At 39.2% G+C, this 19,293-nt stretch overlaps 1 long non-coding RNA gene across 1 annotated transcript; it reads left to right on the top strand.

Annotated features, from left to right (window-relative positions):
- The first annotated feature begins 44 nt into the window (after positions 1-44).
- LOC122637939 lies at positions 45-1,359 on the top strand. Its single transcript, XR_006329320.1, has 2 exons — positions 45-325; positions 450-1,359. It is a non-coding gene; the product is annotated as an uncharacterized LOC122637939 (long non-coding RNA).
- Positions 1,360-19,293: the final 17,934 nt, after the last annotated feature.

The raw sequence follows: 19,293 nt of genomic DNA, 5'->3' as shown, positions 1-19,293 counted from the left end.
AGTTCGACATCCCTTTTCCCTCACTTTTCCTACTCCCCCACTCTTCTTCCATTCCCGTGACCTCGCGGAAAGTTCCTGACGTCCGGTGACTCGTTAAGGGCTTTGAAAATTAGAAAATTGTACGTTTTCGCTCGATTTTACGTGACAGGAGTGTGAGAATGGGCCGAGTGCGTTTAATTATGAATATATGTATAAATATTTTCAAAGAACTTGCGATTCCTAGTTGATTATACTTGGGTGTGCCAAAATGGCGAACACGTACATCGTGCAGGAGCCAGGGAAAATGAAACCAGGGAATATTCACTTGCTCTTCTTGTTTAAAAAGGTTTGAAATTCTTGAAAACATAAAATATCATATATTTTAAAAAGTTCACTCAAACAGTTAGTTTAAAAACAGATTACCTGTTCTAAGAATTACTAAAGCTAACTTCCAATCGATTTACCGCCAGCTGCTGCCATCGCGCCACGAAAGAGCGAAGCTTCAGCTACACTTTATCAGTCAGGCTTAATCGTTCGATGCTCTATTGAAGAGCTTTTTTATTCGAAGACAACTTCCAAAGTGATAATAACTATTATCAGCATGAAGATATCATAAAATTAATGATTAGAAAAGAAAAGGCAATATTTTTCACAATGATGAAATTAGAAAGATGGAAATCTAATAAGGAATACTTTTATAAAAAAGAATGAAATAAACACAGAGATAAATAGGGAGCAAAAATAATGAAAGCTTAATAGTCATCGTTCTCTAAAATGTCGAGAAGGTTAGAGCTCTCAAAAAGCCACTATGAAACTGAAAGAAGCCACTATGAATTGAATGAAGACAGAAGTAGGAGGTCGAAAAAGGGAAAGAAAAAGAGAGACGTTATAGGGATAACGGAGGACTCAAGGGTGGTTGGCAGAAGTGCATTCTCTCTTTCGGTGACTCGAGGAAGGAAACGCAGTGAGAAAGAAGGAAAGCGAGGGGGGGAGAGAGAGAGAGAGAGAGTTAGATAGGTAGAGAGAAAGGAGAACGAAGGTGGGGAGTGCAAGCACTGCGGTAGGGGTTGCCTCTACTGGCGTGGGCGGTGGCTGATGACGTCACTGAAGATGCAGCAGGGTGCAGCAATGCAAGGGGGATGAAGCGAATCCAGGCGGAACTGGGCCAGTGGGTCTCCGGCAGCCATCTGTGATTCGCTCAACTCCTCCGTTGCGATCTTCATCTTTTACCTTGCGAACATTTCAACGACGGTCGAAACTCACTTTGTTCCACCGTTCTCGCAATGTGATATTCATCGAAGAACTGTGCGTGGAATTGTGATCAACCAACAAGTGCGGATACCGATTGATTTTCTTCAATAAAAAATCATTTTCCCCATACGATCGTTCCTTTCGTTCTTATTTTATTTTCATCATTACCATCACATTATTTTACAAATTTATCTATCTTTTGCAACGACCATTTTATTAATCTCGATTTATATTTTTTTTTTGTATTCATAACTAATTCATTGCTTTCTTTTTGAAAGTTTGAACGAGTTATCGTCGATGGAGAATTTTGGTCACGATGATCGTCGATGCATCGCTGATATCCCAAAGATAAGTTTAAAATAAGACGATAAAGATTATCTAACTCTTGGCTCGAGTTATGATACGCTGAAAGATCGATTCAAACATCTCAATTTGGTTTCTTCTCCGTCTTCGTAATTCATATTAGAGTTGTATATGACGGATCCCCGACTAAATTGAGACTGAAAGAAAATGTGCGAATGTGTACATTTAAAATTATATACAATAATGTTAAAATCACTACGGCCGGAAAATTGGAACGGAAAAATGTGTGAATCGACCTTAAAGTTAGTTGCTGGAGAAGTTACTTGTTAAAGATTCGATACATCCAACCCAAAAAAACTTTTTAATTTTTCCTCTTAAATATTATGTTCACATATTGTATGTTCACAGATATGTATATTCGCCTTCTTTTCTTATCTTTGTTCTTCCGTTTCGAAGCGATTATAAATAACACGAAATTGCCAATAATATATAAAATCTGTGTTTGCGCGAAGTGCGAAAGTGAATTACGAAAAGAAATATTTTTGCAGAGGAGATAGAAAAAAAGACTGAAAAAAAGAAGACTCATCCAAATTCTTTTCTCTCTCTCTCTCTCTCTCTCTGTCCCACTTTTTCCTTCCTCTCTCTTTGCTTAAAAAGACACGAACTTCGAAAAGAACTCGTGATTAATCTACAGCTGTTCAATCTACAACCCACTAATCGTGTTAAATTAAATCGATTAAATAATAGAATAAATTAATGGCTAAGTTCGCGTGACACATAAAAAAAAATATTCAACGTACGCATCTCCTGTTTTCACCTCCGTGTTGTCGTAATTATTATCCGTGGACATAAACATTATCTAATCGACCGTTTTTTCTGATCGACCAATCGTGGCATTGATCAACGTGAGAAAAATAAAACGAAAAGCTGAGTTGATCAATCATCGTCGTTGATAAATACGTGCGAGCTCAATTTATTTTTCAACCTCCTTACGAATCGTTTGCCTCATTTGCCAAGTGTTGCTGCATTCGATTAGCGCGACGTCCTTGCATTTCTCTACGCAATTTAACGAACAGAGCTTCGTTAATTCATATGGAACGAATATGTTATAGGCGAATAATTATAGGCCATCGGTAAAAAGTATATAATCGATCAAAATAGATTGATAGCATGGTACGATACCATTATACAATTATTTTTATTTCATATTACGATTATTTCTCGCACATCATATTAAAACTCGATTAACAATCCATCGAGCAAATCCACTTTGAACGAAAAGAGAAGGTACCATCGAAGCAGTAAGCATTTACACGATGGTGACCTTAAGGAGAATTGTGAGTCATATATTTAACCATACGTTTTAACAGCCTCTAGTTCCACCTCCTTTTTTCCACCGGCTTACAATTCAAGCCGCTCTTCGATCGAAAATATGAGAGAACAAAGACAATGAGAGAAATTCCAATTAAGTCTCAAATATATTTTAGAAGATAAATTTAATTGAAACGGAAGATGAAAATGAAATTAAATTGAAAGAGTGAGAGAGATAGAGAAAGGGTGAGAGGAAGATACATCAGAACGCATAGGAGAGTCGATATCAAAGGGCGTATTTGCGCATCGAAAGCAGTGAGCTTCACTGTATTTGATATAATCGGTGCTCATGGGTGGGTGCGGACACGACAGGAAGGACATGGCGAAGGTCAAAACCGTACTGCGTCTCGTCGATGCAACCAATTACACAAAGAGAGAAGGGAAAAGGAGTGTATGTGTATGTGAAAGTGAATGAGAGTGAGTGAGTGAATGAGTGAGAGAGAAAGACAGAGAGAGAAACAGAGAGAGAGAGAGAGAGAGAGAGAGAAAAAGGGAAGGAAGGAAGAAAGCGATCGAACGGCCTGCAACTAAACTGCAGTGGTTTGAAATGGGAGAAACTCGAAAGAAGAGAATGAGAGGAGAACCCTCCTCTTTCCTCCCGTCCGATCTGTCCAAACGATCAGAGGGGAAGATGTTAAAATGTGAGCTGGTTCGTCCGATTCTTTCCAATGGCGTGTAACGACGATATATATATATATATATATATATATATATATATATATATCTTTTTCTCTCTCCTCTTTCTCTCACTAGATCGTACGACTGACATCTTTTTAATCCTTTCTAATCGGTTTAATTTTCTGATGATAACGTAAATTCTACAATTCAACTTACTCATAAAAATGTGATTCGGTAAAGTTCTTGTTACATCTCGATATTAGAAAATTAAAAAACATTTATTTCTCATCTACTTTTAATACAGAAACCATGATAGTTTTGCTGTTAACTATTTTCAGGATAACTGTCTATTCTCGTGTATGGTTCTAATCTCGTAAAGCACAGGGGAAAGAGATCTATCGTTTCTAGGAAAAAGATTAGAGAAGAGAATTTACCGAAAAAGTAAACGCCTTCTGTTTCAACAAGATACGGTGGCATGAGAAGAAGATACAGGAGACACATGTCGCCAGGATTTCCTAATATTTGACGAATTGTGCGTGGATCCGCACAATGTTTGAGCGTGCCAAATGGGTACACCATGGGCACGATGGGTCGAACGTATGAGAAAAAAGATATAAGGCCGTTTCTTCGTCCCTCCGAGTTCTAATAAAGATTCCCTTTAATGACGGCCGACGGGATCTCGAATGCCTCGCTCGAATGTTGAAGTCGGTGTGACGTCACGTCCGGGACTACGACACCCGTGAGATAAGAACGTTACTCTTAACGAAATTATAGTGTTTGTACGACATATCGACGGTGAAGGGTCTTCTTCTCAGAAACAAGTCAAACAGAGATATTAGATATTCTTATTTATCGATGTTCTCCTTATAACGTGGGATGAAGTAGAAACATTGAACTTCAAACGATCGAGAGAATTAAGATAAAATTTAATATTTAAACAACGAAATTGTCCAAAAGGTTAAACAATTTTCTTCGTGACTCGATATCATTTCAAGTGTTCGAGACTGTATACGAAAAAAAAAAAGAACGCGAATCATGTTTAAAGTATCAATTATTTGAAACTCTTTTATTTTTCGTAATTCGTTTCGTTACGTAAAACTTCGCCATAGAAGGAAAACATCGTTGCTGGATCGATACCGCTTCGAGTACAACCTCTTTCTCTTTCTCTCTTAGTCTTTTTCTTTCTCGCTCGCACACGGAACGGACAAATTTGGAATGTTCGCGAATTACGTTTACGCTTTAAGGCAGGGTTGCTGTGGAACGGGTAATACGGTCCACCGGAAGTTTTCTGCGATAAGTTATCGGTGATCGTAGAGTACAGCAACCGAAATGTAATCGCTTTTGGATAAAAAAACATCAATAACAGAAGTCAATCGAATGAGAATGACGCCGCATGATGATACGGTTAAAGCCACGTATAGAGCGGCGGCACTTTATACATGAAAGCATGCCAAATGTATTGTCGTGAAGATAAAGTGTGACTAAAAACTAAAAAAAAGAAAAAAAGAAAAATTTTACAATATTGTGTGTTTTATTTTTTGTACGAGGTCCAAAAAAATTTCTCTTCACTCATCGTCAGTGTAGTCCAGGCAATCAAAAAGATTGGACATTATTGCTTTAAGATCTTACTCGTCACTGGCGTCACAACGACATTAATCTGGAGACACCTTCTTATTGTTAATACGGGATCACGGTTGCTAGGAGAATTTCCTCATGAGAGAATACATGACGTCACATTACCCCCCACTGCTACTCTAGATCTACGTCACTTATGTCATGTGACATGAGTTATGCCTTATGATACGTCGTCGCGTCTCTAATCCAACCTAACCTTAACAACTATTGCCACTACTTTCTCCCGCTACCATCCGATTTTTTCCCTTTTTTTTCCTTCGATATGACAACAGAGTAGAAGATATAGTAAAGCAAAATATAGACGAGAAGCGAAGAGAATAACGAGAAGACTTATGAGGCTAGCATAACGGTGCGGTAGATATTTATAGTTTAGCGGAAAACAACGGGAAAATACTTTAATTAAATATTATGTAGGAGATTCAAATCATTTAAGAAACAAATCAGTCCATCCTATTAATAGAGATGGGCAAGAAAATGAGAGTTTAACTGTTTATACATTAATAAATATTAGGAATTTAAGAAATGCCTTGCAACATTTGACTGAATTCTAGCTTTTGAAGCGTTCGAAAATAATATTTCAATGGAACAATTTTATTCCAGACAATATTGAAAAACGCTTAATTGTTACCAAAAGTAATTTTAAATTAAAGATTTAGTCACTATTATAAAAAAAAAAAAAACAATTTAACAGCTAATTTTACTTTATACATTAAGATTTTAATGAATTTACCATTTTTTAAAATATTTTAAATATTGAAAATATTTTTTAATTTTTATCCGACAATGGATCAGTTTTCTATCACGTCCAATATATTGGACATGTTGGGTATATCACTTGAATGAGACATTGACGGTGACCATAAAGAAATGGTGGCCATTATATTTGGATCTGGCTCTTACTGTTGTACAGAATATTGAAAAGTATCAAACCGACAATTGTCGAGGTCAGCCGAATGCCCTCGACCGCGTTTGTCTCTGCAAACAGAATCAAACATTTTTGATTCTATGTGCACCTCTATTATATGTAGTCTTCCTTTGCGGTTCTCCTCGTCTCTTTAATATAAAAATTCGCATTGGAGAATATCGGTTTGATTTTACCTCACCTCGCCGATATTCTGGCTCCCCATCGATTCACTATATTCCTTGCCTTTTCATGTCGAAAACACGAAGCAGTCCCATCAATTATTGTCTCCTTTCCTCGTCTTAACGGTGCTTCCTTCTCGTCACGAAAATGGAACATATTTTAAATAATATGATATCGTTACAACGTTAAGACAGAAAAAGTGAGTAATATATGTAATTCGAGATAAATAAAATGAATGCATGAACGAACATTTGTTAATATTCATCTTATATAAATCAAAAGAATTCTAGCATAAAAAAAAAGATTAAAAGGAAAACAAAAAAACTAAATAAAATGGCTCGCACGTGAAACTTCATCGGTTTGCAGGAGCAGACGCGAGATCGAAGAGAAGAAACGTTTAAAAGCCAATCAGAAAACAAGTATTTACGACGACTGGTAATAAAAACGATGCCTCGTACTGAGGCATATGTCGAGAATATGTCGGTACGATACAGCCAAAATTTATCTTCGATAATGGCAAGCGTTCGTTAAATGAACTTTAAGTCAATAGAGATGGATAGAGATAGAGTTTCTTTGAGCAATTTATATATATATATATATATATATATATATATACATTGATCTTTTGTAAGTTTAATGATATGTAAACGAGTTTGAATGACTTTATGTGACTTTCAATCGCAGAGGGTTAGTAAAATTTCAACGAAACATATTATTGTAATTATTCTTCGTCGGTTTGCTTCTCATCGACGATATGATATAATAAAAAAAAAAAACTGCAAAATTCGAATCGAGTTCGAGCGATGAAACTAGACCTTGGCTTCGATTCAATGCCAATGACTGGTTTTCATGGAGCTTGAACTGGATTCCATAATCTTCTGTACAACAAGCTGGCTTTTGAAGAAAGAAGAGAATGTTAATAATGAAATAACGAAATATTCGAGTGGATCGGAAGTTCGAATCAATTCGGACGATAACAAGTTGACTGCTATATTTCTTTCTGTCTCTTTTCTTTTCGTCGACAAGGCCAACGATCAAACTCGAAAACTCGGTGGCCACGTGTGCATCTCTTATTCAGAGACCGTATTAAGACAGCGAATGATATAAGAAGAGGAGTCGCTTGGTAGGTGGGCCTAACCGTTATTTACATTCTCGCTTTGATGACGTCATTGTCAAAAAAGGGAGCACAAAGAGAAAGAAAGAAGAGGAATCGAGGATGGCTTGGCATGTTTCACACCGGTTTACTCGACGAGATAGTAGAGAATCGAAGTCCCTTTTCACGCTAATTGTAAGGCGACCCTCGAAAACATTTTCGAAGGACGTACCAACTCGGTTCGCTGCACTCCGCACAGTCGTTAATACGATTAGCAAGTTTCTATCGACTGGTTCCTCTAAGCCGAAGGCTATACGATAAACAAAATAAAGGAACGCGTGCGATCTGCTTGAAAGGATAAAAACTCTCTCATTGATTTAATATTATATAACGTGTTCGCTTTCTCTTTGCTTCTCTCTCTCTCTCTTTCTTTCTCTCTGTCTCTCTCTCTTTCTCTCTCTCTCTCTCTCTCTCTCTCTCTCTCTCTCTGTCTCTCTCTCTCTCTCTTTCTCCCTCTATCTATCTCTATCTCTATCTCTATCTCTATCTTATATAAGAATTATCAAAATATTACATCATTTTTATCTATAGCGTAAAGCAATAACTGTATTGTTTAGTGCATAAATAAAATAATAGAATCTGAAGCATTTCGGTATACTTTGAATTTGTTCCATTTGTTTTAATGACAAATTCGAATCATTTCAAACTTGATTCGAAACATAAGAAATCTTGAGAGTTGATAAGTTCTCCAGTCTTGTCACTTTTATTGTTCTCTCGACAATGGACTCATACTGAGACACTACGAATCGCTTCGAATCTGTATCGTAATTACGAACACGATTCGAAGCTTAATATTCTTGAAAGTCTTGATCGTCATAGATTTGAGTCTTAAGAGTTTCGATAAGTTTTAGAACCTTGATGAATATTTAATATCTCACAACCTTTTTGATTACTTTTGTTCAAAGAATATCATTGACATAAAATATTAAAGGCAGTCCGTAAAGTTCGAATTATTATAAATACACTTATTTACGTTATTCGTTTTTATAGCTTGCAATTCATGTCGAATGTCAATATGAGAAAATGAAAAAAAAAAAGTAGAAAATAAAGAGGTTTCATTTTAAGGATGAAATTTATATCGGATTTTTATTACAATATAATGATATATATAAATGATCACTAAAAGTTAAGTACGCTTACTTTGCTGTTTAATTAATCCTAACGAATATATTAATTATACGTGACGTTACTCGCAGTCTTTTGTAGTAGCCTGCAAAATTTGATTGTTACATTTATATAGAAAAAAAATATTTGTCCTGTCCTACCACATCGGTGCCCTACGAAATAATTTTTTCCAAGACAAAAACAATCAGTACCAAAGGAGGAATATTAAAACATACCATTTCGAATAAAACCTCGTTAATAAACACGCAATAAAAATTTAGCGGTATAAGATTCGATATATCGCAAATGAAACCTTTGTCGCTATTACAACGAAAGTGACAAAAAACTCGAGTTGTCAAGACTTTCGAATAATCGTAAACTTGGAATTATGTCAAAACTTACGATACAGATTCGAAGCGACTCAAAATGTCTCAGATTCCATTACGCGAGTCCAATGTCGCTCGAACGACGAAAGACTCGAGATTTATTAAGCATCGAAGCATATGTCAACAATATTAAGTTTCGAATAATCTTTGAAACCACTCGAAATTGTTCCGATCCCATCGTTATGCACGATATCCGAATACGTTTTTTAACGTCTCGTATTTACGTGTGTTATTTTCGAATTAGAAAATCTTCTGAAAATAATTGCATTGTTTTATTCGACAAAACGAATCGATCTAGGGTAAAATAAAAGTTGTCGAGAAAAGAGTGTGGAGCAGGCTTTCGAAATAACGGCAAGAGATCGCTATCGTCTCAAAGAAGTGTCGGCGTCCCTGTTTCAGCCAAAAGGCGAACATGAGGATAGGCACGGGCACGTGGAGATTGTGTGCGTGACGCACCGTAAACGATCGGCTTCTAGTATAGCCCACTCGGCATATAGGTTCGCAGTAACTCCGACCTGCAGAGTCGAATTGGTGGGGAGATACGGTTCGTCCGAGGCCAACGACCCATCGGCCCAGTTTTAAAAACCAAAACAAACTTCGAAGCCTATGATTAAGTGGCAGCGATCGTAGCTTTCTCGGAATCTATCACGTATCGCAGAAAAACGAGTCATTCGTTTAAGAAACTTTTTTAATTAATTACCTCTCGTAATTACACGTTCTCACGAGACGAACAAAATAGAATGTGCGATTGATCTTCGATGCTAGGAAAGACATATTCATAGAAACGATAAAAATCGTATCGTGTCTTTCTTCGACGAAAAAAAGTAGAGATCGAAACTTTGTAGGATCGATACCACGAGGGGACTCGATAAGTAGCCAAATTGTTGGCTTCCTAGCGACAAACATTCCCGATTATTCTCAGGAATTTTCTTCGCTCGATGTCCCAAGCATAACACGAATCGTTGCACGAATTCTCGCTCTCCCTTCCACGATTCTATGGAATTCCCTTTTTCATTAATTCATAGTGAGACGAACGATAAGTACTCGTCACGATTCCCTGTTTTTACCTCTTTCGTGACTCATGGATTTCGTTACTGCTATTCTTGGAAAGGAATATCAGACATTGGTACGTCTATATTTGTAAAAATACGACGTATTCCTCGCAAATCATACTTTCGCAACAAAACGAAAATCGATTATAATATTTTCAAGCGATATTTTCGAACTCGGGTAATTATCGAGATTTTCGTTTCGACAACGAAGTTAAAGGTAAAGAAAAAAAAAAAAAAAAGGAGAGAAAAAAGGCACTCGCGGTTCGCGTGGAACTCAAATTTCAGGGTGCACGAATGGATATAAGGTTTCTTTCGAACGACGGTGCGTGTTCGTGACGCGAGATTATACTTAGCCGCAACCGCCGTCGTTACATATCGTCTCGCACACACATGTACACGTACGTACTCACACAAAGCCATATAATTCCCGTTACCGTTCGAAAGCTCGGTTACCTACTCTCTCGCTTCGACCGGTCATTAACGTAACGACTGTTACGTACATATGTATGTACATATTACATACGTACGTAAGTACACGTATCCAAGAACGTACATATATGTACGTGCTTACCTACCAACCTACCTACCTAGCACTCTTGTCTACTTCGTTCCTCGATTTATTAGCAACGTACCTCTACCGGGAGAGTATCGAGAGCTCTCTCTCTCTCTCTCTCTCTCTCTCTCTCTCTCTCTCTCTCTCTCTCTCTCTCTCTCTCTCTCTCTCTCCTCGATATCGGATATTACGTCTGTCTTTCCACCTGAAAACGTATTTCCTACTGTACCCGTCGACAATGTCGACGACGACGGAAAGACGATGAAAATGTTCGACGTCAACGTTGGCTTGAATTCTTTCGAGAATAACGCGTTAACTTCCTAACTCGGAAACTTCGTCGGTGGTAATTAGATAACGACATCTAATTGCACAGCACGAACGTCAGGCTCATGAAATGCAACCCAAACGAACGTTCTCAGCGAATTACAAAAACAATCGAAACGATTATTAAACGTTATTACTATTGATATCTAAGAAAGAGAAAATTACTGAGAAAATTTGCGATCGAAGTAAAAAAAAAATTATTAATTTCCGTAACTATCCTCGTTCCAACGACTCTACAAACGTAAAGAAACGTTATTCTCCCGTTCATTTGCAACCATTCGAAACCATTCTATTCTCTAGACACTCGATACCATCTCCAATCGCGTGCTCTATTAATTAATAGCCACCTGCTAGACTGGCTTGCGATGAGTAGCAACAATAGAGATGCCGATTCGCATACAGTATGCATTTTGTAACAACGAACCTCTCGAAGCGATGCAATCCGGCGGTGCTAACGGCCGACGAGCGGTCATTGTTCCGCAATTACTGTCCTATCTAATCGGCGCTAGTGACTAGGAACAGTCGCCGAGCGATTCACGATATCTAATCGCGAAAGAAAACGATACGTGGGAGAGCCGATTACGATTCTCGTTCCATGTGAAAGGATCGGCGACTATTTTCGCATTTTTCCTCTCTTTTTCTTTCTAAGAACATTATCCTTATTCCACTATTATCGACAAAATATCACGATAATCGTCGAATTTCCTCCAACGATAATAAGCATGATACTATTCAGCGAAATCCGTAGATAGAATCGATTTTCGATAATTATGAATTTAGAAAAAACGAAGAGGAGAGTCAGGAGTAGAACACAAGGTTTTGAGAAAAGCGTATGCGCGAGCGAAATATGTCTCTTTCGAAAGTTACCAGGAGGATAGAGCACGAGGAGATTGCGAATAATACGATCTAGAGGCGAACGTATTCATAGATATACAACCGCGGGACCAACCATCGAGCGGCAGTGTTATCGTTCCTCTGATAGCTGGCACTAGACGCGACTTACGTAACACGTTAGGGTCAACGTATCCACTAGCTTTATGCAATTGCACGTTGGCATGCTATGAATAGCTCGACGCGTAGCGGTGGCTCTAAGCCGTGTCTAGTCGCGATCTAATCGAAATCGCGACGGCAATTCGTGGATCGTCTTCGGAGAACGTCTTACGATTTCTATTCTTATCTCCATCTTTTTTCACGTAAACAACATAAACAATGTTTTTGCATTCGGACGTGGAACGTAATTATAAACCTTATGAGAGAATATTAGCTCGTAAAATGTTCGACAAAATTAACGATTTACGAGGGTAATGGAATGTGTAATCTTTAAATTAGCGATAAGAGATAATCGTTGAATGTGCGTTTACGTTCTCGAATATCGCTAATTTGTTCGATAAAACGTAAAGAAGTTGGAAATAGCTCGTATCTTCCAATTTTTATCGCTCTCGCAATATTTCTTTGGCGTTTCTCAACAAAGTCGTTGCACTCGACTCGTACCTTTACTTCTCGTCCTTCTTCGATATTCTTTAAAAGGAAATGATCCGTCGTAAAATTCTTACATCGGAATTGTAGTTCTTCGAGAAAACGTTTTACGTATTCGAAAAAAGAACGCAAACTATTTCCTTCGAGATAAATTTTCGAAAATAACTACGTTCTTTATTTACTCTCTCTCTCTCTCTCTCTCTCTCTCCCCCTCCCCCCTCTCTCTTCTATCTATCTGTCTTTTTTCTTTCGAGCGAATAGCGGATTGCTCGCTTCAACTATTTCTACGATCAACGAGGAGAAAAAAAATACGATTACAACGAGATAGGCACGGGATATTTATGCGGGAGGTATAACAATAATTTATAATACGAAGGCGAAACGATGGAGAACGTCCAAAAAAATGGTCGTTCGTTGCGTAACTCGAGCCGTATTTCGAAATGGATGAATATAGCGTGGACTGCCCTTCGCTCGAGTTCGCATTTCGCGGGCGTGGTCGTAGAGTCCTATATCAATTCTTTCCTTCCTACGTTCCACTGCGGTCTTTATTCTCTATCTTTCTCGTTTTCGCTATACAATCACGGATAGAAAATCTTTTCATCCTTCTAAAGGAAAGATATTAATTAGATTTCTCGAGGACGAAAAAGAGAAATTTCACAAGTATTTCGAGAGCAAAGATTCGTTCGTCACGTCCAGGGAAATTCAACGAGACTATAAAAAGAAGAGACGAAGCGAGTTACTCTTTCCACGGTCTAGCAATCGATCGGAAAAGCAGCAGTTGTCCGGGTAAAACAGCGAGGCTTGTTCGAACGAGCTCTCGATCCTAAAGGGGCACGTTCACTGGCGTCGAGAGTGCAACGATACTTGATAGGGACCTGATAAAAATTCGTGGGGCGAGGCGGGAGTTTTTGGCGTCGGTACATCGAAAAAGGACCACCCCTTCTCTCTCTTTATCTACGAGTGACGCCCTGTAATTTTCGATCCTGACGAGGTACTAGGGTAGCGAGCGTGCCGAGGGTGCTGCTCGTACCGGTGGTAGTGGATTTTACGTGGGTAGAATCTTCGTGAACGCATCTAACCCCCAGACTTGGGAGCGAGAGAGAAGGAGGTAGTAGGGAGAGAGAGTGCAACGAGCATGCGCAGCCTGAAACCGAAAGTGCACGCCCATCCGGGCAATGACGGCCCTGAACCTAGACCTACACCCCCGCTTTCTGCGTCCCACGGTCAATCCTGTGTCCCCAACCTTCAAAGCTCCCCCAACCCTTACTTCCAGCCTACCTCGTCGTATCATTATATACCTTGTGCTGCCGCGGTAGCGCCACTGTTCTCCTTCTCTATCGACTCTCTTTGTCTCCCTTGCAGTAACTCGCACATCGTCTCCTATCTACATTTCTCGATCTTGAACGGAACTGGTACATACAAAAGTATGTTCTATGCGATTTTTCAATATATGCATTTCGGTTAGCGAGCATCATTAGCTAGCTCGCTCTCCCATCCATCTTCACGATACTTTTACACCCTCGCGTCTAGCGTGCGAAATAAAAATTTCAACGAACGATAAGAGCTCGTTTCTTTGTTCCTCGCATGCGTCTATTTACGTTATTCCCTTCGAGAATTTGATACGCGCAAGATCTTGCGATAGGACTATCGTGTTCGTACCGAATAGTGATTCACTTTAGAATCGATTTTCATCGCTAATTTATAACCCTCCTCGTTTTCGATAGAACGAGCAGATGATAAATGTTTCCAAGATCATATTATCGTGCGTATATGCTATTTTAAAAGAGAAAACTACGAGGAATCCAACTTTGTACGCTCGCATGTAAGTATACTGCTTCCCTTTTTATTATTATATTACGTTACCTTCTCTCAGCCACCCAACCTTCCCTCGACTCCCTACAGAATGCGGATTTTTTAATCGAGCAGCGGTGCTCCTTAAGCGCGAAACGGGATGGACCGTGTTCCTTTTCAGCGACATCTGGTTCTCCCGTACCTAAACCCTCCCTGCCTTCCTCTCTTCTCTCCTTCTTCTTCTTCTCTATTCTCCTTTTTCTATCCTTTTCTCTTCCAACCGTGGCCATTATATACCGGCTAAAGCCTCATTCACGGTCACCGTCCTAGAAACCCGAGCCGATCAAAACAACTTTTTCATGGGGAGTCCTCTCGAGGACGATGGATTATCCTTCCTCTCTCTCTCTCTCTCTCTCTCTCCCCTCCCTGTCTCTTTTCGGGTGCCCTGATTTCGCGTTCCCTTCTTCCGTTATGCAATTTCTTCGCAACCTTCGGTGCCTATTGGAAAAAGAAAGAGAGAGAAAATCCGTACAGGGGCACAAAAATTTTTCTCCCCCGTTTTATGCCGTAACGTTCACTCCCTCCCCTCTGTCTTCCACTATCCCTCTCGTACAATATTTACACGTTTCGATAAACAGCAAGATCCTTTGTGACGAACGAATCGAATTCGTCGCCGACTACGCGTATGTATGTATCTACTCAATCGCCCTATAAATCTCAATTTTCGATTCTGTTATTCATCAACGACGAGTTTCGTGTGTGCACGCATATTGTACTTTCATGATAGAAAAAGGAAAGAGAGGGAAAAAGAGGGTGTGGATGATGGCAGTGGACGATTTGCGGCCGATACGTCACGTAATATGCTTCGAAAGTTCGCACGCGCTTTTTCCTATCGCTCCAAGTTCCTTGAAATTTATCGATTGGATCGTAAAACTTTGGTGACCCTTCTCTTATATATATATATATCTTACACTGGCCTGAGTTTCTTAATAGAATAGACGAAAATATGATAGTGTACTATCTAAATAATAACGATTTAAATAATTGTCCATATCACATATCTGAAATATTTCTTAAAAGGTTACAAAACAAACGCTTATTAATAATATTCATTAAACAGGTATTGCGGAAGTAATATTTGCAAGTATAGATTGACCAGCTATGTATAAAGAAAATAGTTGTTCAAATAAAATGTACTATACATTTCGAAGAAAATTTTTGTTATCTCGGATCAAAGTTTAAGATGGTTCCAGGTGCTATTTTTATTGTACACGTAAGTACGACTTTCTCAGTTTTATGCCACTTCGAGAAAGAAAGAAAGAAAGAAAGAAAGAAAAACAAAGAAAGAGGAAGAGGAAAAGAGAAAAAGAATTGGGAAGTCTCGTGTTTCGTAACAGCTTTATGTTCCGCCGATAAAGTTATGCAATGTAATCTAATACGTATTTCGTGTCGTTTCTCTGTCGGCGGTAGCGGCGTATCGGAAGGCGTATCGAAGCTGACGCGTAGCACAAAGTTTTTCATCTCAGATATGTTTGTCGTTTTAAGTCCGATCACAATACCGATTGCGTTACCAGACGTATCCGAAACAAATTGCGATCGTCGAAATTAATATCGATTGTTTCGAATTCAATTGAGACTGTATTAATGATTATTGTGAAAATTTTATCAAATATTACGAACTAAAAGGGAATATCAATCTGAAAGACGTAACGAAATAATCTATTTTAATAATTACCGTGAAAATTTTATAAAATATTCCGTATTTTTAAAAGATGTTAAATCTGAAAGATGTAACGAAATAGACTACATATACGTACGATAAAAACGTATCGTAAAATCTACTCTAAATGATCTTGCGAAGAATTCGAGGTTCGTTACAATCTCTAATTAAGTTTGCATTACTCACAGTATGACGCGGCGCCATCGATATACGAAGGAATGCCGTCGTTAAGAAAGAAAGAAAGAAAGAAAGAAAGCGATCGATTCGATTATATCCAGCGTCGTTGTTCGGTTCAATGTTTCCGCCACGCCTGAGAACTAGAAGAGAATTTCTCGGAAAGAACGGGAGCGATCGATTAAGGAACGTAAAACGGCGATTAACGATTTTGAAGACTCGATCGAGTGGTTATACAAATGCTTACGTATTTTTTTTTTTTTTTTGTAAATATAACAAACACGGAATGCGTTTCATGGGAACTTTGCTACCGATAAGAAGACGAGATAACCATGATAATCTCCGGTTCGACCGGAAAAATTTCCTTTATCAACTATTTCCGTTCATTATCTATTTTTGTTCAACACGCTTACGATCGAACGAAAATTTCAATATTATATTACGTTACGTCACAGAATAATTCTAAAGATTATAAAACGATATTATACTTTCAGTCTCTTCTCCCACTGCGTAGATCGTAAGCCGCTATCATATCGTTCGACGTAACGGATAAGCTGGATATGCATGTAAGTAAGTACTTACTCGCGTCGTAGTCTCATCCGCGAATTTCTTCTTTCGCTTGGAGAAAAAAAGATTTCAATACCGTCTCCTTTCGGTAAAAAACTCTATAATGGATCTTTTCTCGCGAGCGAGTACAAGATAAATACGATTATCGTTTCTATCCATTTAAGTATATCGCACATATAAACTTCTTTTTATAAACGCATGATTCACATGTTTATTAAAAACGTTATATATGCAATTCGTGTAACGATGAAAAGAAAAAAAAAGAGGCGTATCTACTAATGTTTCGTATGATTCAAGCACGACTTACGAGTCCTTGGATCGTACAATTTAACAAACTATCGAACTGTCCTTCATCGATTTACTTATCTTAATAAATTCCAAGTTGGCCAGATCCGGATCGAGTTTAAACGGAACGATCTTGCTCCTTACAATTATAATAATACAATCTCTTAAGATCGACGAAAGAAACGTGATCGAGATGAGAAAAAGAAATCGAGGAATAAGCAAAGTTACTCGACAGAAGAAAACTTCCACTTCGAGAGAATCGATCGCGTGAGATCGACGAGGATCATTTACGATTTACATCGTTGTTTATATCGCATGAACTGCGTTAAGATATTAGGAGAGTATAAACAAGTAGCACAACATCTAACATACTTCGTTCTTAATCTCTATCGAAACCGTGTAAGGCGATAACTAGTTTTCGAAGAACTATAATTATAGATGATAGCACGAACAAGACGAAATAAGTATCGCGAAATTTACGTAAGCAAAACCAGTCTTCTCGTTGTTTGGAATGATCGTAAACGAAAATGTCGTGATATTCAGCACGTACGCATTATAAGAATTCATAGAATAATGGCGTGTTGACTAATCGATAGAGAAATTAGAAAAAGCGAACGAAAAAGTCGTTTTTATTATTCTTCCATCTCTGTTCCTCTCTTTATCTCGTGATCTTACATTGTTTATTCTCTCGCGTATATTCTACGAATTCAATATTCCAAAGGTACCAACAAGAGAACTTCTATACTCACATACATATGAACGTCTATATAACAACGTTCTCTTTCAATTTTTCCTAACGAGTCTCAACTTGGATTCTTTCAAGCGGAACAAAAAATCACAGCGACGTATTTTTTTCTTTAACTTTTCGCTACATTTCGACAAAGGTTTCGCCGACTATGAAGTACGATACAACGAATCTCGCTAGAAAATTAACGTTTATCGAGAAAAAAAAGTTCCAAGTCGGATCGTTGAAGCGTAACGAAGTTTGGTTGATGCAGTACGACGGTGTTCGGGTTACAACGTTACGTTTCAAAATAATCGCAGAGACAAACATCGTGTCACTTTTTGGACATCCTTGTCTCTCGAAGGACGTATCGTATAAACAAAAATATGTCGATTGTTTTAAAAGCGTATATCGAGAGCACATATACGCTATACCTACGATACCATTAACTTTCGATGTAATACCGGTTTTTATGTAACACGTTCGCGATAGTAGTAGTAGTAACGTCGATAGAGTTACTAAGAAACAAAGAAAAAAGGAAATGATCGTTGGCGAGACAAAAAAGAGAAACTATTGAAAACGTATAGGTGATACAACGAGAGAAAAGACGGGATTACCTTTATACAATTTCCGTGTACTCCATGAGTATGAGAGAGAGAGGAAGGGAGGAAGAAAGAAAGAAAGAAAGAAAGAAAGAAAGAAAGAAAAGAGATAGGCGGCTCAGAATCGCGTGTCGCGCGCACGAGCGCGTAGCACGCACACGCTCGTCGCGGATTATTCGTAGGGCTGTCGTGAAAAGTAAAACGCGTTGGACTCTTGGTAGATACGATGTACGCGCGCATACACACGCATTCCCGGTAGTGGAGGGGAAGGGGAAGCTGCACGGCTCACTCGCGAGACGAAGCGAGACGATTCGATCGGTAAGCGCGAGTAAGAGAGAGAGAGAGAGAGAGAGAGAGAGAGAGAGAAAGAGCGACGGGCGACGAGCCGTCCGGGGGACGAGAACGGCGGGCATCGATTGGCGCGCTAGCCGTGACCCCCACCATGCCGCTTTCGCTTTCACCCAATGAGGCCTCACTTTCGCGCTCGCCCGCGCTCCGAGCCACGGCAGCCGGCACGCTGTCGTCGCCGGTACTCTCAGTGATTCTGGTGCACCCTAAGTGCGAGCGAACGTGCGAGAGCGTGCGTTTTTCCTCTCGTCATATTTCTCTGAGCCACGTACGAGAGAAAGAGAGAGAGAGAGAGATAAATAAAAGAAAAGACGTGACAGAAAAAGAAACGTTCTTACGTTGGTGACTTTCTATTCGCAATCTGGTCGCTAATATTCGTCGAAGGCACGAAAATTTGATAGAGAGAAAAAGGGAAGGAGAGGGAGAGAGAGAGAGAGAGAAGAAGTCTTATTCATCCTTTGAAAATTGCGTTTGGTCGAACGTCGCGCGCGCCCCTCACCGGTGACCCTGACACTCGGACACACTGGGCACACACGGCGCGCACGTCCTTTTTCGTGTTCTACAGCAGGCGGGAGAAGAAGAAGAGAACGAGAAAGAAGACGGAAACAGCGGCAGCATCATCGGCATCGTAGCGGCCGCCAGCCAGTTCCAATCGCACGTTCCACGGTACGCGATCACCGAGAGAAACTCACCTCTACGTTGTTTCTCGTCACATTCGACCGAGTCATCGAGAGAAAACAAAAAAGAGACGCGTTTTCGATCTTAGCGTGAAGTTCGTGCGTTTCGAGAAAAG

The sequence above is a fragment of the Vespula pensylvanica genome, chromosome 2, assembly GCF_014466175.1.
Source record: "Vespula pensylvanica isolate Volc-1 chromosome 2, ASM1446617v1, whole genome shotgun sequence".
In the NCBI taxonomy this organism is placed as follows: domain Eukaryota; kingdom Metazoa; phylum Arthropoda; class Insecta; order Hymenoptera; family Vespidae; genus Vespula; species Vespula pensylvanica.
This window is presented reverse-complemented; position numbering and strand designations above follow the sequence as displayed.